The following is a 25,291-nucleotide window of genomic DNA, read 5'->3' on the forward strand; positions in this document are numbered from 1 at the left end:
TGCAGGGGAAGAGAAGTTTAGTGCTGATTATGCTAAGTCAGCTTGCATTGCTAATAGCACAACAGGTTGTGTACTTGCTTTTGATGCAGAAGATTGTTGGTTCTACTCCCATAAAGGGTGAATGCTGCCGTACTGAAAGTTAAGATACTAACTATGAGCCTGTTATCAGTTTGCCATCCATTTCCTATTGCAATATTACTAGCTTATTTTTAATGTAATTTAGGCAATTTATTCCTCAGGGGCATCAGACACTTTATTTTTCGATGAAACTATGAAATATAAATGTGATTTCTAGCAGCAACCTCTTCATTACAGATTTATTTAATGTGGAATTATTTAGATGACTTTTTAACTACTTCAGAGATTGTACATATTTACTGATAATGGTGGACTGTAGAATTGTGCATATTTACTGATAATAGTGGACTGTAGAAGTTTGAGTAGACATTTATGATGGAAATGTTCTGAATTGGGCAGTTTTGTCATTGGTGCATGCATTTTGTTTCATTGTTTACTGGAAAAATGTTCAAAGCAATAGGAAGGTGTATCAAAGAGCACATGTATGTTTCATATGCAAGGGGCCTATGATTTGAAAACAGCTCAGAATTAATCTTTATCTGCCACTGGTAAAATGTATTTTCTTTGAATGTGTGTTTCAATGTTGTTTCAATGAATGTGAGTTTCAATAGCAGAGAAGTTTTAATGCCAAGTTTGTTTAGCAGATGTCTTAGTGTTTGTGCTGTAAAATGCAAAATAAAACTTTCAAATGAAGTTCAAATCATCATAGAAGTAAATCAGTATGCACATTAGTGTTTATGGTAAATGGAGTGAAATAGCCAAGTAATGGATCATTGGAATGGCTGCAGGGGGAGGCTCCATTTGACCATGGTTTTGTGAGGGGGAAGGGCGGCTAACTTAGGCAGCCCCAGCTGAACCATACCTCCCAACTGTCCAGATTTTCAAAGAATGAATAGATTTTTTGCTTCTTATTTTTGGTTTGTTCCTCATAAAATTTGTGGTTTTCTGGCAAATCATTTAGGAATTAAGTCACTAAATAATGACACACTGAGTTTCAGACTTCATAACCTTCAGAACAATGCATGCTAAAGTAAGACCTGTTCTATCTACTGTCTCAGTTTATACAAGAGCAATTTTTAGTACTGTTTATATGTTCCCCCAATATATTTGGCCTTGTCCAGATTTATTGCATTAACAGGTTAAGAGGTACATGCAAATAAAATGATTTATAGAATTAGGCATAGCCAAACCTCTCAACTGTCCCTGATTTTGTCTCAAAATGTTGCTCTTCCCCTAATGATCCCTCCACAAAATAGCAATTTTGGAAGAAAACATGAAGGGTTTATAATTAAGAAATAACTGTAATAATCAGTTAGATTACTTTTATTTCAGAAATGCATGTAGATTATTTTATTTTGTCAGCTGCTCAAGTTAGCAGTACTAATATTAAAGTATCCCTTCTTTGACAGGTTCCCAGCTGTATTGTGTTGCTATTTTATATTTTTACATCACATGTGTGGTCCATTTTTCATAAAATTGTGTTTTTGTGGCAAATTAGTGACAAATCATTAAAGACTGAAGTTAGAAAATAATGACAGACATTTGAGTTTCAGATTTCATACCATTCAGAAAATTCATACTAATGCAAGACCTGTATTATCTTTCTAAGTTTATAAGAGCAATATTTTAAAAATTGTCCTTATTTTTGGGCCTTTGTCCAGATTTCTTGCTCTGAGGTTGAGAGGTATGACAAATTTGTCAGGGCCATCACAAGTCAGCCAGAGACATTTCAAACTGTGACATACTTGTTGCACCCCACTCCCCCATGTAGTGACTCTGGATGTGTCGAAGCAAGGCAAGGAGTAGTTATGCAGTGTAAATGTGCACAGTATCCCCCCATCCAAGGTAGACACAAGTACTAGAGTGGCTTTTCATCTGTCCTTGATTTTTACATAATGGTCTGGTTTCTGTCATATTTTTTTGCACTGTTGATTTATGCTTATTACTCAAAGTGCCTGTTGCTCTGTGTTTAAGTAGCAATACTTTAATGACCATTAGGTAAGCTTGGCTGAGATTGCAAGATGCAAGTAAGCTTTAATAAGCATACTGTTAAAGAATTGCCAGCATTGAAAGCCTTTCTGTTGCCATGTAGAGAATACTTAACTAGAAAATGTATAAGCCTTGGGTATTGAAATGCATATGCCAGTATTTGTAATAAAGGACAGGATTACATTATTTTAAGAGTCTCATTACACTTGGAGACTTCCAGTCATCTCTGCAGGCTTTACCCGTAAACAGAATGCCAGTCGTGTGGTCCATAACCTGTACAGTAATCCTTTTAGTGTGGTCCATAACCTGTACAGTAATCATTTTAAGCAATGTATATTGAGCTTATTTCTTGTTTGCTTTTCATTTTTTACTCTGATCATGTTTTCCCCATGAAACAAGTAGATGTCAGGCAGCAGGTCTTTTTTTGGATAAGGAACATTTTTACAAGTGGGGGCATCAGATATTTCTACTTTCAGCATGTTACTTGGTACTTTAATAAAGCTGAATATAAATTATAATTAGAACTGCAGTGCAAGAAGTGGTTTGAGTTGAGTGCTGCTTGTTTTTCTTATACTTGATTTTGACTGGCATTCCATTAATGTATTTAAAAAAAAGTAATTTATTTTTTCATGCCTCACAACCTTTTTTTGTTTCCATCTAGATATTAAGCTGTCATGCAGCCAATGCATTGAAACATTTTTATTCTTCTACACTTCATTTTGTCTTGATTGGACTCTCATAATGACGGTTTGGCACCCAGGGCAGTATATTTAGTTTTTGTGGTTTTGAGCATAGCTCCTCCCCTTTCTAGTTGGCTGCATCCCTTCCCATTGACCCCACCCATTCAACTGTCTCCTGCAGCCCCCCTTTGATTTGAAGTCACCAGCCGCCACTGGCTGGGGGTGGAGGTGGGATATGTATATCCAGGGTGATTAGTTTGTGGCCAGATCTCACTAGTGAGGGGTATACTTCTGGTGTGGAGCATTTTGTCCCCATGTTTGTGATGATCAGGTCTAGTATATTATCTCCCCTAGTGGGAGAGGTGACTAGTTGTTCCAGTGCATTTGCATTTATGAATTCCAGGAACCTTTGGGCTAGGGTATTAGGGATAGAATAATGTACCAAATCTATGTTTGGGTAGTTGAAGTCTCCTAAAACTGCTACGACTGGTAAAAAACCACTTATAGTTTATTGAACAATTCCACACGAGACTGGTGATCAAAACCATATTACACATTTTTCTATAATACATACACTGTAAATAAACTAACCTTAAATCAAGATGTGACTTTCAAATACATATAATAATATACACAATAATAATATAAATATATGCATATATACATATGCAAAAATAAATGGTGTGTATGTGTAATTATATAATACTCTATTATATAAAAGATAATAAAAAAATAATATATATAAATATATGCACTTCACTTGTGTGATAAAGTTAAAACTTAAAGTAAACTAACTAAGAGTGAAATTTACTCTAAAGCTAAAAAAGGTTTTTATACTATAAAAATCATTGAGACCAGGTGGTCTCCCAGTATGATGGTATTTTGTGATACAGTCATATCCTCCAATGTCTTCAGGAAGGCTGAGTGGGGTTCTTGAGATTGGAAGGGTGGTCTGTGACATGCTACCAGTTGTATAGCAGTTTTGCCTATGGTTAGTTGCACCTGTATGGTCTCTGATGCTTCATGTGTTGCTACTAACCTGGAGGTGTGGGTGTCCTTGATGAATATGGACACCTTTGTGGTTCGGCCCAGGTTTTGGGGCCGAAAAGCATGATACGAGGTATAGCCTGGTAGCGCTGGAGTGCTCTCAGGAGCCTTGAACCAGGTTTCAGTTACTGTACAGACGTCGATGTTCTCCATGCTGAGGAGTGCATCAAGTGCCTGCATCTTGAGATTTAGACTTCTGGCGTTGAGCAGCATTACCCTTAGTTTTTTTACATTTTTGTTTTCTAAGGAGGTGGGTTTGTCTTTTGAGCCTTGCCTAAAAAAGGCACTATGGGGGGTGGCAAGAGCTTTAGCCAATATCCAGAAACCCAGTGGTGACATGTGTAAGCCATCCCTTGCGAAGCAGCGTGTCTTGTCCAGCATGTCATCCCAGGCAGACAGACATTGGATCCCCTTAGAATGACACAAGTACTTGAGCCAATTATTAAAGCTGATCATCTTGTCTTTGTATTGTGGTATCATTCTTGGTGAGGGCAAGATGCTGCTCAGGGTCAGGGTCATACCAGCCTGGGCTACATAATCGGAGAGCTCCTCTATGTCTCTTTTCATGTAGTCCAGGGAGGTACGTCTCAGGTCATTCACACCAGCATGGACAATGACGGAATCATATTTGTACTTGCTTTGGAGTGACTTGAGTGCGTGTGTTATGTGGCGGATCCTAGCTCCCGATAGACAGCTCACAGTCACCCTCTCCTTCTTCAGCCTGGTCAGTGGGACATCAGTGTGTCTGACTATAGAGTCACCTATTACTAGTGTATCAGGCATGGTGTTTGGCCTTAAGGGCTGTGATTGGTTGACACACTGACTTATTGAAGTATGTGTTGCATGTGTTTTGTTTTGAGGTGGTGGATTTTTGGATGTCTGCTTTGCATGCCTCTGTTGTTTTGGTAAGTTTTTTATTAGAGCCTCTGAGTATGTCTTTGTGTTTTTATGTGTTTGGTTTGCAGTTGTGGTAGGTCTATGTGGGACTGGGATTGTTGTGTGTGTGGTTACCATCTCCTCCTGTCTGGTCATGCCAGCCCTTAGTTGAGAGAGTTCAGCCTCCAGTTTGGCTATATAGTTGCATCTCTCACATGTATTTGTGTTTGTTGGGAAGAGGAGAGGGTTGTCTGTGTACATGAGACAATTGTAGCATTGTCTCAAGATACCCAGATTGACCAGCTGAACTGGAGGGGATGCCAGTAATCTACCACTTGACATGCTAAAACAGTAAAAGGGAGTGCTGTACCTTTAAGGGAAGTGGATATTCACAGGGGTGGTAAGTAGATGTAGTGCTTTACTTAGTACGAGAGTGCTTACTTAGTAGAGAAGTATTGAGAACAAGTGCTAGGCTTATAATATAGTGAGTAGTCTGATTATACTAAGAGTAGAGCTTCCTTAAGGGAAAATTTGAAGAGCAGACCTGGCGGAGCCATAAGAAGTTTAACCGGCGCTGCACTATGCGCACAACTGCGCAAAGCCGTTCAAATGCGGATTTTAAACAGTGAACTACAAAAGAGCTAGAAATGGTCCAAAACAACCAATTACTACAGCTTCTTGTGCTGAGATCACTTCCTACAGGGACAGATAGGCTGCTCAAGGCTCCCCACTCCCACTGGTGAGCAAAGAAACTTCCTTCTATCCAAGTAAGGTAATGGACAACACAGGAACTACACCACAGCCCAGAATACAGCAATGCCTGTAAACTGGTCTAAACTAGTCGAGGAGAGGCAGGAAAACAAGGATTGTTTTTTTGATAGAAACACACAGAAAATGCAGAAACAGTGATAAATCAGTTACACAGGCTAGCACACTTTAGTGGGCAGCCTCCACAGTTAAATTAAACAAACAAACAAACAAACCTTCGATCAAATTCGACTAAAATGTAACTTTAAGTGCAGATTTTAAAATAATGCAGCAAACAGTTAAAAACAGTTCAAGCTAGTTCAGGGTAAGCTACAGAAGCTATTCTAAGTGAAAAAAAAGCAAAGATACTTAAATCCATAAAGTAGTCACTTTTCTGAGTTCCCTGTAGCTAGGACCACTCTACAGGACCACGAGGAGCTTGTCTGAGCAGTATAGCCAGATTTGTCTTTTAAGGATAAAACATAACAAGCACTGCTCACAAAGATAAAACAAGATGAGCTTTGTTTGTCACATTTCCACATTGATTACCATCATGCAAACCTGGCCTAATGGCCCATACATGAAGCAGACAGAACACCTGCAGTCAAGAAGTATATAGTAGACAATTTCAAAACAGATGCATTGTATTCTCTATCTTTTGCCATCATGCAAACATTTTAAGTGGCGTTGCGTAGTGGTTAACACACATACTTAATAATGACTATGAAAATATACAAGTGTTTCTTGACTGTTTGTGTGGCAGCAGGTGTATGTGTCAGGATGCAGTACAGATGAGCCTACATTCTACTCTAGCACACTCCCAATTTAATTATTGCTTGTCTATGCAGTTTTAAAAAACAAATAAAAAAATTCAAACATAATTATAAATAACAATAAGAAGGTATAGCAGTAGAGCTCATATGAATTATAGGTGTGACAGAATGTATACTGAATATTATGTTTCTGTAATTATAATTGTCTTCGCTGGCTTTGGATGGCCTTCAGACCTCAGTGATACTCATACACACATGAATGTATAAACCAGGACCTTGTCATTTCACAGACATGCCTGGTTAACCCATCACTCTGTCATGTATATGTGTATATGCATCGATCTTTGGGGATGATAAAAATCACCTATGTGGAAGAATATATAATGCATAGGTTTGAATCCCACATTGTACAAATTAATTTTATCAGTGTTTAAAACCGTACCAAAAATGTGTCAGGTCATATAATTTATAGCCCCAATACATGTCTGCAAAATCAAATCAAGTAACAGGTATAGCAGCATCCAAACCAAAAACTAATACCGATTGTCACATTAACCTTCTTAGTTCATAAACTGCTGTCCTCTTTGTTTGGCACTGTGGCTCTCTGCTTAATGGTTGTTCAGGTTTGTGCATAATCTAGTCAAAAAACAGAAGCACACACCATACAAGTAAGTTAAAGAAAAACAATAAAGTGCTTCACTTTTTGTCCTCTCTGTTTGCACAGAGTTTGGCATTGTGCACCAATGCTGACAGTGAATGGCTCTTCAGTGGTAACACACAGTAAATGTAGAATAAATAATTATTTAATTGCATTATAAATACATATTTAAAATTATTAAATACAACTGGATTTAAACCCTGTATCATCTGGGTTCCAAAAGAAATTTGTCGATGCATTTGCAGCTGCTGCCACAGAGTCAGCTAGGCAGGAGGTGTGTTTCTTACACTCAGTACTATTCACACTGCTGACTGCAGCACCTCTTTGCTTAATGTGATTGCACAGAGGTAAGCAAACCAATAGAACTCCCATAATTTTATAAATGTAGCAGAGGCTCATGCTTGCTCATTGTTTAATTACGTGCAAATGGTGAATGCAGTACAAATGTGTATCTTGCATGCACAAATACATTGCCATCAATCGCACAAACAAGTTGCTCAATGGTGCACTATGGAAAGTGCACATTAGTAGGTATTAATTATGTTTACTGCATAGTTAGTATTCATCCCATGAAAGTACATGTAAAAATACAAAGAAAGGGAAGGCACATTTTAAGGAAAGAACACATATTTACACTGTAGCCATGTGTTACTTCCACCCATGCACTTGAAACTTGGTCTCTTAGTACTTGTTCCCAAATATATCAACAACACTACAGAAAGAAATAAAAAAATGCTTTCTTATATACTATGTACATCTTTATACTGACAATACACATTCAGATTTTCCAGTATTTGTAGTAATGTGGACCGCTGTTTGCATGCACTTTGCACACATACCAGTCTGGTAACATGCAGCTGTTTGATATCTTGACAGTTGTACATGGCTAGCCATCCATTTCAGACAAGTCTCCCAACATCTTCTCTCAAACATCCAATGCTGATGTCATCCACAATAAATTGTCCTGCAGCATTGCAAAAGTCAGACTTGTGCTGTGGTGCTTGTAAGTAATTAGTTCTCTAGTTGGTGTACTTAGTTAAATATGGGTTCTAACCTCACTGCAGTCAATGTGTGTGTCTATCTAGTCAGAAGAATAACTGTATATCCTGCAGTCATCCGTATGATCCCATGGAGTACCAATATTTTGACAGCTGTATATGCCTACACAGCCATTTCTTAAAGGCCTTCCGGTATCTCTCATACATCAAATGCTGATATTATTAACTATAAATTGTCCTACAGCAGTGCAAAAGTCAGAAGTTTGCTGTGGCATTTGCTTTAAATACTGAGTTCTTTAGCTGGTTACTTTGTTAGGTAGGGGTTCTAGTTTCACTGCAGTCAACTTGTGTGTTTGTGTGTCTGTGTCTATCTAGTCAGAAGAGCATAACTGTGTATCCATCAGTGATCAGTACAATCCCATTGAGTACCAATATTTTTAAATCTGTACATGCCTACACATCCATTTAATGCAGGCCTCACAACATTTACTCCCAAATATTCAATGGTGATGTCATCCACTATGAATTGTCCTGCAGCACTGTAAAAGTCGTACTTGTTCTGTGGCACTTAATCAAGCACTGTGCATTATAAATAGGTAGACAGAGGTTTTATTCTCACTGCAGTCTACTGGTGTGTGTGTTTGTGTGTGTGTGTTCACTTGGTTAACATTCGAGAGAGCATTTTATGCCAGCATATCACACACTGCTATTACCATCTTCTTCTCACCAGACACTGCTGATGTCATCAGTTATAAAGGGTTGTCAGACACTATAAAAGTCAGACTTGTGCTATGGTGCTTATGTTAAATACTAAGTTCTCTAGTCAGTGTACTTAGATAGGGGTTCTGGTCTCACAGCAGTCACTGATGTTTTTTTGTTCAGTTGGTTGATATTCAAAAGACCATTTTACACCAGCATGTAGGATACTGCTATTATCATCTTCTTCTCAACCAGACACTGCTGATGTCATCGGCTATATAGTGTTGTCAGACACTATAAAAGTCAGACTTGTGCTGCGGTGAATGCATTAAGTACTGTGTTTTGTAAATAAGTAGGGGTTCTATTCTCACTGCAATCAATTATGCATCCAGTCAACAATCACTATGGTGACAATTTTAGAATGATATGCGAGTCCACAACTGTGTCAAAGCCTACTGTGAACATCTCATTGTAACATACAGTGATGTTGTCATCCCGAATAAAATGCATGCCTGACAGTATTCAAGTCAAAACTGTGCTGTGGCAGTAATATTAACTACTGTGTTTACAAACTACTTTACATACACAAATAGGGGGTTCTAATCTGACAGCAGGCAACTTACGTTTCTGTATATATACCTATCACTTTTGAGACAATTTCACACAGGGATGCATCTCCATATCCATGTACTACAGTATGCTCTCCTCAGCATACAGTGATGCTATCATACTCCATAAAGTGAGAGTGTTACAGTCAGACATATGTGGTGTTGCTACTGTGACATGGCATGGCATTCATATTCTATACCTACACAGGTGTAATGTTCAAATCAGGCCCAGTCTACTGCTGTATGTGGATGTAGCTGGTGGCATGTTATGGCCATTGTATGATCTTTGGAATTGTTCTTCATTTGCACTACCACTTGGAAAATCTTTGACATAGCCCCATGCATCCACCATCCTCATTTTTACACTGGCCACATGACATCCTTCCTGCAGAGAAGTGGAGGATGTCCTCATGTCAAATATGCATACACACATCATGAAGCAGAGTCCTTCCACGAGCCTCTGCAAGCCATCTCAGGACCACAGCATTTGTGATTGCTAATTCTGTCATTGTGTGGTGCACACGTCCCATTTGGATGGTGGCAGGATGTAATGTAACAAATGAGTATACACATCCGTACAAAAAGCTTACTATCTTCCATAATATAGATATAAGGATTTTTTACAGGGTATAATAATGGCTAGGATTTCATGTGATGCTGGCCATCAGCCTAAGAATGTCCTATGACCCTATGAACGGTTGACATGCAATGTTGCTGTCACTGACGTGCTATACTGAGGTGTGGCTGTACAGTATGACTACAAAAGGTTCTTGCAATCTGTGATGTGAGCTAATGTATTTATGGCCATTAATGCCATTGCAGTACATGCTCCGTCTATAACAGCTGTAGTAATATGCCTCCTGAGAGCTGTTAACATGGTATGATAAACTGTTATGTATATTGTCGATGCATTAGGGCATGTGTTTATCTAGTGGAGCAGATCAAACTTCTATACAGCTCACATTCTGCCATCACATTGAAATTTGGAGTATGGCACAGGTGTGAATGTGTCTACATACCATCATCAAATGCTCTGTGACTGACTTGATATCAATTCATATTGATTACATGGTTACATAAGTCTTGTCTCATACACATGCTTGTTATGCTGTAATATGTAAAATTAATGTATCATATGTTTAGATGCAATTGCAACCTTGTGGAATTCATTGTATGTGGAGTTGCATTGCTACACTCAAGGATTATTGAGGTGGTCAGCAGCACCATTGTGTAATTATTAGCATTTGTGTCAGAAAGTATTCTGCATGAGCCACAAAGGACTGATCTCTAATTTGTCCTGATATGACATCAGGCTGCTCAAACACAGCTTGCCAGTGAAACATATATAGGCATATGTTGTGCAAGTGATGTAAGTACATGACATTGGTATAGTTGTATGACCGTGTGCATAGCAACAGTGTGTGGAATGTGATGAATGACCAAGGCTGTATGGAGGTCTTGTCACAAATCATTTATTCCAATACATATGAAATGTTAAGTGGAATACACCACTAAGCACGGATCTGTGTGTGGATGTCAGCAGACATACCCAACTAGAGGAAACAGACAATCTGCTAGATGACAGTTTATCTCACATGTCACCACTGGCCATCAACCAAAATATACATGCAAACATTACTCATTTTTTATTCTTAGGAGGGCAGCACATATTTGTCCTCTCTATGTCTAATAACACAGAAGCAATTGGCCCTGACAACATCACAAGTTGCTAATAGCATGACTTAAAACCTGACCTACTAGACACAGTTGGATCTGTAAGTTAACACAGCCTCCAGACAGCCTATGTTCCCATAGAAGGGTATACAGCAACATGCATCCTTCTGACTCCAGGGGACAATCACCTGATGCATGGAGTTATAGACCCATCCTGACTCTCCTCATCTGAGAGGTAGGCCATGGAGTCATCATGGACCTTCTTTAAAAGGACACAGGTAATATTCCGACTGTGTACTAAACCCACATTTGATTTGGTTAGGTTACATCATGTCTCTTACATGTGTTCACTGCCTTCAAGAAGGTTACCAAGGGCATACATGATGACAACGCTATCATCCTGTGTAACTTGACCTGGCCAAGGCATTTTACACAAATCATCACTCATGTATACAGAGAAACTGTCACCAGTGACCATAAACTCCTATATCACCAAGTGGGTAGACAACTTGAACATATATGCGACAGAGAAATATGTTCCAGTCTGTGAAGTCACGTCTATCTAGAGTCCAGTGACCAAATCCGTACCTCAGAGCTCTGTGGTAGGCCCTTTCCAGTCAATTATTTAAGTGTCAGACATCAAAGCTGATTTACACATCTTTTCTCCAACCAGCTTTATGGAGGACTGCAAATTGTGGGCGATCATTGAATGGAAGTGTGGAATTGGTATAATGCATACAGTATCAACACACACAAAGGACTGATGCCACAGCCATGGGGACATGGTAGATGAAGGAAAGTCATGCAGGGATTAGCTCCATTATGGAAGCAAATACACAAGATAATTACAATTTGGACAACACAACCCTGTGAGCAGACCACGTTGTATGCACGCCTGTCAACCAGCCAGGATTACTTGTTATTTCTAATACAAGTGTAACAGAGTCCCTCTGAACACCTCCAGCAAATTTTACATTTTGAGGGAGGTGTGCTTGATCCCCCTCAGAGATTGCTGATGAATCATAATAGTTGTATGTGTGTTTTTGCAGAACCATCTATGACCACTCACAGTTACATATGTTATGTCAAAGACATGGGATTACTGTTGGTATTATTCTGATATTGTCCCTGATTGTGCATGCTTCTGTCTACTGTTACCCATGGGCCTGTTACTGTGTGTTCCACTTGGCTGAAATATATGCTGATATATATATATATATATATATATATATATATATATATATATATATATATATATATACACACACACACACACACACACACACACATATATATATATATATATATATATATATTCAAGCCACTCATTTTGCACAGCTTCACAATATGCAACTACCCCCTGTTGTATATACCATCCCTGATATATGTCCTGTCCAGTGTTCATGTCAGGATGCTTATGTCACAAAGAATATTCTCCACTGATATGTTACCTTATGTGACAGTCACATAATATACAATAACTGTGCAACCCATACTATATCATGCCAATAGGAGCACTTTATAATCTCAAACTACTGAAATGTTGAATTTCAGTATCTTGAGACTATAAAGCCAAATGTTTACAATAGCAAAAGTTCATAATCGTGAATTTGAATATCTCGAATTCACGGTTATGGCCTTATGCTACGTAATGTCCGGGATTGTGTGTTGATGGTGCGCGGTGCCATGTGTGGATCTAGGTGTTATGTCAGGTAAGTGAGTGTTTTGTAAGGGTTTTGAGTGGAAGTTAGAGTGTATGTGAGTGTGCTGATATGTTTGATATGTGTGTGTGAGGGACTGGAGAATGTGCATGTGTGAGTTTGCTTTTCTTTCCTGTTTGTGCGATCTCGGAGTTAGAATATATAAATAGGGGGTGTGGGGGGTGCAGGGAGGCTTGGCCCCCTGCTTGTGTGTGTATGAGTTGTGTATGTGTGTAGTTTTGTTTGTTTATGTTGTGATGTGGGTGTTGTGGTGTATGTATGGTGTAGTGTGTGTGATTTGTTCGGTGTTTTGAATTTCGCGGTTTTGGGTTCGGGGTTTTGTTGTTTCAGTGTTTTGTGGATTTGGTTTCATGGTCTCTAGATACTGCAGTTCGATATTTCAGTATTTCAAGATTATGAAATGAATCCCATGCCAATATATGATCTGTGTTTATGCTACAACTGTCTTCATTGATGTGTCCTCATCTGCTGTACATTACCATGTTTCACCTGTCCTCTTCCCCTGTGTTCATTACAATTCATCTGTGTGTCCCTTTTCAATGCACACACTTTTATGACAAATTTTTTATAATGCAGTCTTTGTACCCTTACTGATCATTTACACAACTTTTATTCAGTACGTCTGACACAGGTTTCCACAATATTCTGCACTTGATACACTTTCATGTAATGTGTTGGAACTATATACATTGGTTTATTAATAAACCTGGCAGTCATTGTGGCTTCCTGCACAATCATTCAGATCTAGTTTACCCATAGGTAAACAGGTTTACATGACTGCTGCTGTCTGTGTTGCTATACATTATTTCCTGGCCAGCAACACTGTTGCTAGCCATGGAACCGTGCCTGATTGTTTAAACATGATGCGCGGCATGCATATGTAATTAGCGCTGCTGCTCACCATGCAAATAAGTAAACCTTAACTTCGATACCCATATAAGTATCACATTGAAAACTATTAACAACAAAATAGGCTCTCTTTACAGAATCAAACCTTTCCTCACTCCAGAATCTAGAACAGCTATAGCCCACTCCCACCTTATCTCACCCCTTCTCTATGCCTCTCCCATATTTACTAACTTATCAAAAAAGAATATCTTGAAATTAGAAAACTCCTACCACAGCATAGCCAGATTTGCCACAGGCAACCCTTACAGAACCCACCACTGTACTAATCTAAAACAACTAGGCTGGCTTGAATTTCAACAGCAACTAAAACTTAATCAACTAGGCATAGCCCATCAAATTCTTTATCAACCTAACAAAACACCTATACTATCTACTCTTATTCACCCCTACCATAACCTAAAGTCCCTAAGATCTGCATACAAACTTCTTGTAAATATTGACAAAGCAAACAACAGGGCCGGAGATTCCCTTTTCTCTAACACTGTTGGTAAAGATTGGAACTTGCTTCCCTCTGAACTTTCTACTATTCCCTCAAAACCCCTCTTCAAAAAGAAACTCAGGCTCTACCTTAAATCACAATGGCTCTGCCCCTGTACAAATCCTGACTAACTTTATTTTCTTGACCCCCTGACTAAACCCCTCATCTTTAGAACCCAAAATCTATTAATTTTTTGCATTCACAGATTTTACATCTCCTTCTAATTATCTATAAAAAAAATGTATTATTTATTTTTGTTTTGTTGTTTTCTCTAACTACTGTATGTTTATATGTAACTACTATGCTACAATTTATAATGTTTGAATCTATCTTGTTACTTTATGTATTTAGCAAGATTTTCTATTATTTTTCTATTATTTGTCACTTTAATGTTCAAGTTTGGAGCTTATCTCCCCGGGCCTCCACTGAAAATGGACATATATCCAGCTGGACTAGCCCGGTCAACAAATGTAAAATAAAATAAAATAAATAAATAAAACTCCATATAGGCTTCACATTAAGCCTACATGGAATGTATTGAATCCCCCAGGTCTGTTTTGCTTCCTGTGCTCTCTCAATGTGTTCTTTTACTATAGGCATTATATTTTTTAACCTATCCTGGTAGTCTGCTCTACCACACTCATAAAGGAAAGGTTTTCATCCTCCCAAGTTTTTGTTTTGTTTTTTTTTTTTGCTATATCTAGCAGGCCTTGGAGATATCTGACATATAGAGGTTGCAGTGGTGGGAATCCAGGTGAAGCCTAGAGTACTTCCCTTACAGCAGAGAGAAAATTTATAAGCAGTTGATCCAAATTTCTTCCATCAAATTCTACAGTCTTTCATAACATAGACTTTAAACGTTTTATTAAAGTGCTCACTAGTCTGTCTGCGTGTGGTATACAGCTGTCTTTAACTGTTTCACTTTGAAAAATTGGCAAAGCTCATCCATTATTCCATACATGAATGTGGTATCTTGTTCAGCTAGAATTTCTCAGGAGACCTTAAACTAGAAAAGAGTAACACTGGTTTGTTTTCTATGGACCCCTGCATTAACACTTCACAGACAATGCTTTTGAAAACTTGCTGTATAATAACTGAGTACCAGGACGTACTGATGTCCCTTATTTAGTTTTACTGACAGACTACAATGCCCTTTGCTGTTCTCTCAAATGGGACTGCCATGATAGGTGAAGGTAGTAAAGTGCTCTTAAAACCTGGGTGTGGTCCTGCTTTCTGATAATCTGAGTAAATTTCCCTTTTCTAGAATATCTAAAACAAATAAACTGACATGGTTGTATTTTCCTTGTTTGCAAGCAAAGAAACTTAGTTAGGTGAAGGCTTATCATTAGCACTTCATGCATTACTTGGTACACGCAAATCTGACTTACAGTTTGCAGTTTTGGTTAACAGCAAACATTTTATTAAAACAATTGTTCAGAAGACTTACAGTCACTCTGGAAGGTTTACTATCAAATGATTGAAAATCAAAAGACTGAATCCCAAAAAGACTGAAAATTCAAAATATTGAATACATTTTTAATGCAAGGGGCAAGCCCCCCTGCTCCCCTCGTGGGGGGCTGCACCACCCCCATACCCCCTGCTAAATATATATACCAACTCCAAGATCACACAACAGTGGAGAAGGGGCAAATTCCATCATTCAATATTTTGAATTTTAAGTCTTTTGATGTTCAGTCATTTGATAGTAAACCACTCTGGAATACCCATTTTCTTAAGTTGCTAGAAAGTGCCATTTTACATGCATCTATTACCAGGATTTACAGAAGTCTACTTACATTATTTACAGGTGGTTATTCCCACAGTATCAAAATATACTTTAAATTAGCCATCTTTGACCCTAGCAGCCTATACATACTGAATGTCTGCTTCTGATATTTAAGTGACTGTGTCTCGGGTGAAGCCCTGCCCTATTCATTTTCTGATAGTCATGAGCATCAGATCCTCAAGCCCATCAAAGCTTTATCTTGATAAGATGTGAGGTCAGTAATGGATATCTGTTGTTGGATAATAAGCAGGGATTAGTTAGTGGTCGCACTTCTTTCTTTAGGAGGTGAAGTAAAATTCACAAAAGCCTTATTAGTGTTCACTTCGTCCATTCTGAGCAAAACATGGTAGCTACAGCTACATACAAATTTTTAGCTTCACAGAAAACTTTCAGCAACAGAAAAGTTCTTCTCAAATAACCCATCTCACTGTCATGAGAGCAAACCCCTGCAAGTGTACAGGTGTTTTTACGATTCTCATACAGTTTTCCACACAAGCTGAGCCAATATTTCTAGTTAGTTCAACAGTAAGAGCTAACATTCTTTTCTGGGGTAAAGAGATACAACTCAGGCACAACATTTGCTTTCAAGTAGCTTTGGAAAATTCACAGTTTATAACCAAGTTGTTATTTTCATACATACAATACATGCAAATAGTTCAAGCACAGGTATTAATGTCCTTCTAGCATGCCAATATACCAAAACACTTGTCCCTATAATAAGTGTCCAGGCTGTTTTTAAAAATATATAAACTAGTACTTATAATTTGGTACTGTTTCATGCATCAGCTGCTCTCTCAGAGAACCAATAAGTACACTTCTCATTCCTATAGAATTTTCTACATAGATTGTCTGATGATTCTCTGGTACTTTTGATATCCCCAAACATTCCCAGAGGTAGCTGTCTCTAAATGCCATATATACCTAAATAAGATCTCCTCTTAAATATCTGTAAGAGACACTGTACAAGTTCAGATATTTTAGTCTTTCATAATAACTTAAATTTTTACATCCATGGATGCCCTTGGTATATTTCTGCTGTACTCTTTCAAGTTTACTCATGCTTGTTTTCTTATAGGATTTTCATATTGTTATAACTATACTTAATTAATAGGTTGATATGATTAGAAAAACTCAAAGCTGGATCTATCCATATATCAAGGTCCTTAAATGAATCTACAGTTTCAATCTCTGTGTGCTATATTAAATATTCACCTTTTGTTTATGTTTCCCAAATCTCATATGCTTATTTCTTATGTATTTATCAGCATATTATTCTCCTGTGCCCAAACGGTCAATTTAGTCAAGTTCTTTTGCAGACATGCCTTATCTGTAACACATGTAATCAGTTTACCAATTTCAGATAGTCTGCATATAGACTACTGAAAACCTCGGATGAAAAAGTTAGGTCTGAAAGATATAATTCAAAGAAGTAAGGGCCTAGGACAGAGCCCTGTGGGACACCCTGACTGTAACATTGTTCACATTCTTCACCAATGTAGCAATCTCCAGTGCTAACAGTAACAAGAAACAGCTTCTGGAAACAGCTTTACATTTTTAAGTTGAGGTTTATTTAGAATGATCAAGAAAAGAAATTGCAAAAATATAGGGGGTTGTTCTTCTTTCGGCTTTTCCCGGTTAGGGGTCGCCACAGTGGAACTCCGGTCCGCTAATGATTGGCAGTAGATTTTTACAGTGCCAAGGTGCCAGCCCGATGCCCAACCTTCAACAAAGGCACGCCCATTCACACATGTCTTTCGAATGCCACTCGACCACGGGGAGGACATGCAGACTCCACACAGAAGGCACTCCAGCCGAGAATCGAACGGGAGAACCTCTTGCTGTGTGGCGACAACGTTACCGCTGCATCCTCTTGGCTTATAAAAAAGCTAAGTCACTCATAAATGCACTATTAGTCTGCTTCCAAGAATGCAAATTCATAAAGTCCAGTCTGTTTAAAATAGTGTACATAGATTCTTTTAGATTCTTTCTTAAAAGTCCACTTCATTGTAGCCTATTTTCAGTCAAGAAAATGTAAGCATTCATTTACACTGAAAACACAGTTTTCCTGGCTATGGCCAGTAAAACAAACAGTACTGATAGATGTCAGTCTTCTCCCTTTATTTTAACACTTCATCACTTTTTACCATATAAGGGGGGGGCAATTCCATTGTTTTGTAAGTTACAGTGAACAGCTCGTGTCCCTTTTCCAGGGATCAGAGACATCCTCCTGAATGCCTGCAGACCCTTCCTGAAGACCCCTGTTTTGAACCTTCTCTAGACCTAGAGGTCAGCAATCTAACTTCCCTAAGAGATAGTAGCCAAAATATGTACCCAGAGACAGATGCTCTTCATTAGTTGGAATGGACAGTGGATTTTCTCTCTCTGATTTGCTTCATTGCTTCAAACCTAGCAACATTGTACTTCCCTTCTATGATACATAAACAGTGTGCTTTGCAGTATATTTTATACATATATGTATGTATATGTGTATATATGGGTCCCCTTCAAAACATCTAAAACCCATAACATCGAGACCAGAACATCTAAAATCCATAACATCTAAAATGTATAATATGTAATAGTGTATCATCACATATGTAAATGTTATAGTTTAATCTGTTAATCTTATGGTACCACTATGAGATGTTGTTTTTATTTTTATAGTTATTATTTATATAGTGTAGGAATTAATACTCTTTATATAGTGTTTATTTTGCCACTCTGTATGTGTTTTTTAGGTCATACAAGTAAGTGATATAGACATTATGTGTACATTCCTTATGGTGATCGTGAAACAGTGGGGTTAGGAAATTAACTTTTTCCCCACTGTGGTGCAATCTCGGAGTTGGTATATTTAATTTATGGGGGGCAGAGCCACATGGGGGGGGTCCAGGGGAGCTTGCTCCCCTGCAGAAATGTAGTAAAAAGTGTGTTTGGTAGTTTTGTGGTGTTATATGTGGAGGGGGTGTTATTTTTGTGTGATTTGTAGTGTTCAATGTTCTGATGCACATTTTAGATGTTATGAAATTCCATGTTATGGGTTTTAGATGTTATGGTTTCGATGGTATGAATTTAGATGTTATGGTTTTTAGATGTTTTGAAGGGGACCCAAAAATATTTATATATATATATATATATATATATATATATATATATATATATATATATATATATATATATATATATATATATATATTAGTTGCTTGCTACTAAAGAACATACATGGATAGTTTTAACTAGAGCATTATTTCTCCCTACACTGAATGAACATAACTAACATACTTGTTAAGATGCTAGTTGTGAATATTGAATGGTATTACTTACAGTTAAAAGAAAGCTCTGCTTAAACAAATTGAAGCTGGATGTTTTTCTAAGAATAAGTTTATTATTTTTATAAGAACAAGCATGTTGTATAAAGCATTTGCCAACACTTATAAATGTCTTTTTAAATTTCATTTACACTGGGCATATGATCTGATTCAATTCTTATATATAGCGGTCACTTGTTTTTGATGTATTACTCAAAATGATGTTGCTCTAAGCCACAGTGGTGCAGCGGTAACATTGTCACCTCACAGCAAGAGGTTTTCCTGTTTGATTCTTGGCTGGAGTGCCTTCTGTGCGGAGTCTGCATGTCCTCCCCATGGTCGAGTGGCGTTCAAAAGACATGCATGAATGGACATGCCTTTGTTGAAGGTTGGGCGTCGAGCTGGCACCTCAGCACCATAAAAATCTACTGCCAATCATTAGTGGACCAGAGTTCTGCTGTGGCGACCCCTAACCGGGAAAAGCCGAAAGAAGAACTCAAATTGATGCTGCTGTGGGTAACACTGAAACCAGTATATGGTGAGTAAAAAAAATTCTGACTATCCATTACATGATGGAAAATATTTTTAGAATTCATTCACAATCCTTGAATTTCTGTGCTTACCTATGTTTCTCTCAGCGCACAGATTTGTTTTTCTGACTCGCTTTACTAACTTACTTGTGTGGTGTATAATATATATTTTGTATACTACAGCAGAGCTAGTAAGGGAGACTGTGAGAAAGTTGCTTGGTATCATATCTGGACAGAGGAAGGACGACAAGGAGACATGGTGGTGGAATGAGGAAGTACAGGAGAGTATACAGAGAAAGAGGTTGGCAAAGAAGTGGGACTGTCAGAGAGATGAAGAAAGTAGACAGGAGTATAAGGAGATAAGGTGCATGGCAAAGAGAGAGGTGGCAAAGGCTAAGGATAAGGCATATGAAGAGTTGTATGAAAGGTTGGACACTAAGGAGGGAGAAAAGGACCTGTACCAATTGGCTAGACAGAGGGACCGAGCTAGGAAAGATGTGCAGCAGGTAAAGGGGATTAAGGATAATTAAGGAAATGTACTCATAAGCGAGGAGAGTGTATTGAGCAGATGGAAAGAGTACTTTGAGTGGATGATGAATGAAGAGAATGAGAGGGAGAGAAGGTTGGATGATGTAGGGATAGTGAATCATGAAGTACAATGGATTAGCACGGAGGAAGTAAGGATAGCTATGAAGAGAATGAAGAATGGAAAGGCTGTTGGCACAGATGACATACCTGTGGAAGCATGGAGGTGTTTAGGTGAAATGGCAGTGGAGTTTTTAACCAGATTGTTTAATGAAATCTTGGAAAGTGAGAGGATACCTGAGGAATGGAGAAAAAGTGTTTTGGTACCGGTTATTAAGAATAAGGGTGATGTGCAGAGCTGTAGTAACTACAGAGGGATTAAATTGATCAGTCACAGCATGAAGTTATGGGAAAGAGTAGTGGAAGCAAGGTTAAGAAGGGACGTGATGATTAGTGATCAGCAGTATGGTTTCATGCCAGGAAAGAGCACTACAGATGCGATCTTTGCTCTGAGAGTATTGATGGAGAAGTATGGAGAATGTCAGAAGGAGTTGCATTGTGTTTTTGTAGACTTAGAGAAAGCATATGACAGGGTGTCTAGAGAGGAGTTGTGGTATTGTATGAGGAAGTCAGAAGTGTCAGAAAAGTATGTAAGAGTGGTACAGGATATGTACGAGGGTAGTGTGACAGCGGTGAGGTCTGCGGTGGGAGTGACGGATGCGTTTAAGGTGGAGGTAGGGTTACATCAGGGATCAGCTCTGAGCCCTTTCTTATTTGCAATGGTGATGGACAAGTTGACAGACGAGATCAGGCAGGAGTCCCCGTGGACTATGATGTTTGCAGATGACATCGTGATCTGTAGTGAGAGTAGGGAACAGGTGGAGGAGACCCTGGAGAGATGGAGATATGCTGTAGAGAGAAGAGGAATGAAGGTCAGCAGGACTAAGACAGAATATATGTGTGTGAATGAGAGGGAGGATAGAGCAATGGTGAGGATGCAAGGAGTAGAGTTGGTGAAGGTGGATGAGTTTAAATACTTGGGGTCACTAGTTCAGAGTAACAGTGAGTGTGGAAGAGAGGTGAAGAAGAGAGTACAGGCAGGATGGAGTGGGTGAAGAAGAGTGTCAGGAGTGATTTGTGACAGACGAGTACCTGTAAGAGTGAAAGGGAAGGTCTACAAGAGGGTAGTGAGACCAGCTGTTATATGGGTTGGAGACAGTGGCATTGACAAAAAGGCAGGAGTCTGAACTGGATGTGGCAGAATTAAAGATGTTAAGATTTGCACTGTGTGTGACGAGGATGGACAGGATTAGGAATAAGTATATTAGAGGGTCAGCCCAGGTTGGAAGGTTTGGAGATAAAGCCAGAGAGGCACGATTAGGTTGGTTTGCTGAGGAGGGATGCTGAGTATATTGGGAAAAAAGATGCTAAGGATGAAGCTACCAGGTAACAGGAAAAGGGGAAGGCCTAAGATAAGGTTTATGGATGTGGTGAGAGAGAGGACATGCAGGTGGTTGGTGTGACAGAACAAGATGCAGAGGACAGGACGAAATGGAAACAGGTGATCTGCTGTGGTGACCCCTAATGGGAACAGCCGAAAGAAGATGATGATGATATATACATTTATTTATATATATATATATATATATATATATATATATAAATAAATATAAAATTGTTCTATATATCATAGGTGTGTGCATATGTATTTGTATGTTTTTATAATACATGTTCTACAGGCCCAGTTTGATGCACATCCTGACCTTCTGACTCCACAAAGAAAGTGAAAATAAAAACGGGACCTTAGTATCTTATCACCACTGACTTTCCTCTATCAAATAATGTCATGTGGGCACCTAAACTCTTTTTCATCAATTTCCAGTAACATTCTGTTTGCTACTGTCAGAAGGTGAACCTGCAAGGCCTGTGAGAACAGTGCAAGCTGCAAAGCAGCAGTAAGGGGCAGCCGTGCCAGAGAAATTATGAAGGCTTTAGTATGTAGGAGGTAAGGAGATCCAGGTGGGTAAGATTAGATGAGAAAGGTACTAGTATGAGCGTGCTCAAAGTGGGGAGAGTAACTGGAAATGTGGTTATTTCTAAATGAAGAAGGAAAAGGTCTTAAAAATGGACACAGTGTTTGAAAATTTTGCTGGATAAGGCAAATAGCTCACTTAAAGACATAAAAAAATTAAGAGAAATTTATGCAATAGGCAATAGATGTCTAGAAGAGAGATGATAAAATCACCATGAATAATGCTGACATGTCTCGTGTCCCTTACCAGGGTATCCTTATTTTCTGAAGTACTTGGACTGGAATACAAATACAGAAAAATTAATGCATCAGTCTCTAGGATTAAAAAAAATATACCTGTACCTTCATTGATTCTTGGGGCAGCTATGCCACTAGTGAGTGATGTTTAATCAGTTTTACTGTTAAAACTTTATCAGTACTTTCACTGACTTCAACCTATAGCAGGCCTGTAACTATAATACTACTTCCATTTTACTGGCGAAATCAAAATCTTAGTATTATCAGAAAGCCTTGAAGAGTATGCCACCTTTAAAATCACACAGCAAGTGAGACAATGATGTTTGGACTCTTTTAGGCTTTAAATGAATACTCAGCAAATCACAAAACCCCTCTGTTCTCTTGGCCCATCAGGGAAACCATTAGCCAGCTATGTGACCAAGCACTGATGGCCAGTTTGCTGGAAATTGTTATTCTAACTGGTGACTTCAAGAAGGATTTCTCCATACCCTCATACTGCAGTGATCCTGCAGTTTATTATAATAGCAAAAGATTACAATAGCCACAGCCCCTTGAAGAGTGGTGGGTGGGGTTGCCCCTACAGAAAACATATTTGTCAAATGCCATGTCAGCAATGTAGTAGTCAGCCAAATATCAGATTTTATTAAACCACCCTAAGCCCAGCATTCACCTTCTCTAAAGCCTTTAATTATAAGATATCAGGATACTTTTAGAGTCTGATGGGTATACATATTCCTTAAGTCCTTTATAGCATGGGAAAAACATATTTATTTCCAAATCCTTTATTTTGAATGTAGCCAGAAAAGGAATTGAAATAAGCCAGACATTTCCACCTCTTGCTTTGCTTTTATGCACACACACACATACACACACACCTCTGATCAAGTTCATACAAAATGAAGAGTGAATCTGAGGGCTACAATTCAAAGTGATGACACAAAACACACTGGCCACTACAGTCATCTTTGTAATAGTATTCCAAACATCTTACAGATCCATACAGATCATCAATGATTTCTTGAATATTTTCAGGTGCATTTAACATCTGTATGTCAATATGCAGAAAGTTGCACCTAGTTTACTTCTTTTTGTACCAGGTAAATGTTTGATATGTTCAGATAATTTTCAGATGCAAGCTAGGAATAAAAAAAATCAAAGAGATATGCAAAGTCGATACAATCAGTTAAGAGAGTTAATACAAGTAACAATTCTTATCAGTGCAGTGAACAAGCCGGTCAATACGCAGACTAAATGGAGTTTCAAAAAGCCTTGTGTACTTTAATGAATATTATTGTCTGATTCATAGATACTATGCCTGGAATTTGTAAATTAAAACTGTCTCGCACAGCTGATGAGGAATGTAGGGGTTTCTTGCACAACTTGTTTGACATTAAATGAAATGTACCTTTCTATGCATGCTTATCATAGGATCCTACTGAAATGCATAATGGACGATTGTGCAGCACCATCAAGAGTTATCATTATTAACTGATTTCTTCTGCAGCTTGCATGACATGATCAGTTTCATGTCAGATCTGGAGCATATAACACAAACTACAGAATGTCACTATTTCCTTTTTTGAATCTATCCCAATGCCAGCACCCCTGACTACTGTTAATGTCGCAGGTCAGTGTAGTAAGAGCCTTTCTATAGAGTACAGGGATAAAGCCCTTACTACATTACAGTTCGGATAGTGACTTGTACACCTGTAGGAGCTGGCAGAGAAGATAAGCATGAGCAGTCTCTACCTGTTCACTCACCCTGGAAGTGGAGGGTGGTTAGGTGGCTCTGGTTTACCACATGGCTGTTACCTAGCAAGAGCATTAAGTGTCTGCTTTGTGAAGCTTGGGTCTAGCAAGCTCACCATGTGCATCAGTACTGTGACCAAGGCAAAACCTAGAAGGGCAGATATAGCAGAGCTCTGAAGAGTCACTACTGGGGAGGGAGGGTGCTCTACTGGAGAGAGGGAATTCCATCTCATAGGACCAGCAAAGCTGGCCCCCTCCCTACAATCTGACCCTCAAAGCAAGTGGTTGAACTCATGGGAAATTCCCAGATAGGAGCAAACGGAACCTGCCCATGAATCCACAGCTGCTGAACCCATGGAACAAATGGGATGATTGGATGAAGATAAAGAAGCCATTGTGCTTGGACCTGTAGGGATGCAAAAAAAAAAAAATACACCGAGTAAAAGAATATAGAGAAAGATGTTATGGGAAAACACGGTAAACCAGTGAAACAGCACTGAAATAAGATCCTGTTGGGTTGAGGTTATGAAGCAATAGCAAGAAATAGTTTGATTTCAGTAACTTAAGCTAGATCTCCTCCTGTGATCACGACCTTATCAAAGTAAAGGGGTTTATATGCCCCTGTAATCCTTTGAGTTCTACTCTCAGGACCTCTGTGTACCTGACACGATCACTCTTGGCAATTAAGTCTAAGAGGAGAGGCAGAGAAAATTATCCAAAATTCTGTACCCCTCCCCATGATGGTCTAACCCAAGGCAGGGATACCAGGACTTACCCCTTGAGACAGACATTAGGTGGTGTTTACCAGCAACTGTCAGCTATCAACTTGACCAGCATATCATGAAATTCAGCCCCATAAAAATTGGAAGACATCCAGTATGTGGGTCCATCTCCCACAAGGTGGTAGGGTAGGTCAAGTACAACAGCAATCAACTACCATCCAGTAGTGTGATGGAACTTGTGTAAGGGAAAACTAACTCCTTGGATGTGACATGTTACCATACTGTTAACGGAGGAGTCGCAGCTTGTGTGGGAGGCTATAAAATATGAACTAGATACAGCTATCATTGCTTCAACATTCAGGTTTAGTTTCAGAACTAGACTTCTTAACTGGTGCCCTATTATTCTTCAGTTGTCTGCCAATACAGCTCCCAAGCCATTGTGGAGATATTTACAAGTACCTGGCTTG

Source organism: Protopterus annectens, chromosome 12.part0 (genome assembly GCF_019279795.1).
Source record: "Protopterus annectens isolate FY-2018-M chromosome 12.part0, PAN1.0, whole genome shotgun sequence".
Lineage (NCBI taxonomy): Eukaryota > Metazoa > Chordata > Ceratodontiformes > Protopteridae > Protopterus > Protopterus annectens.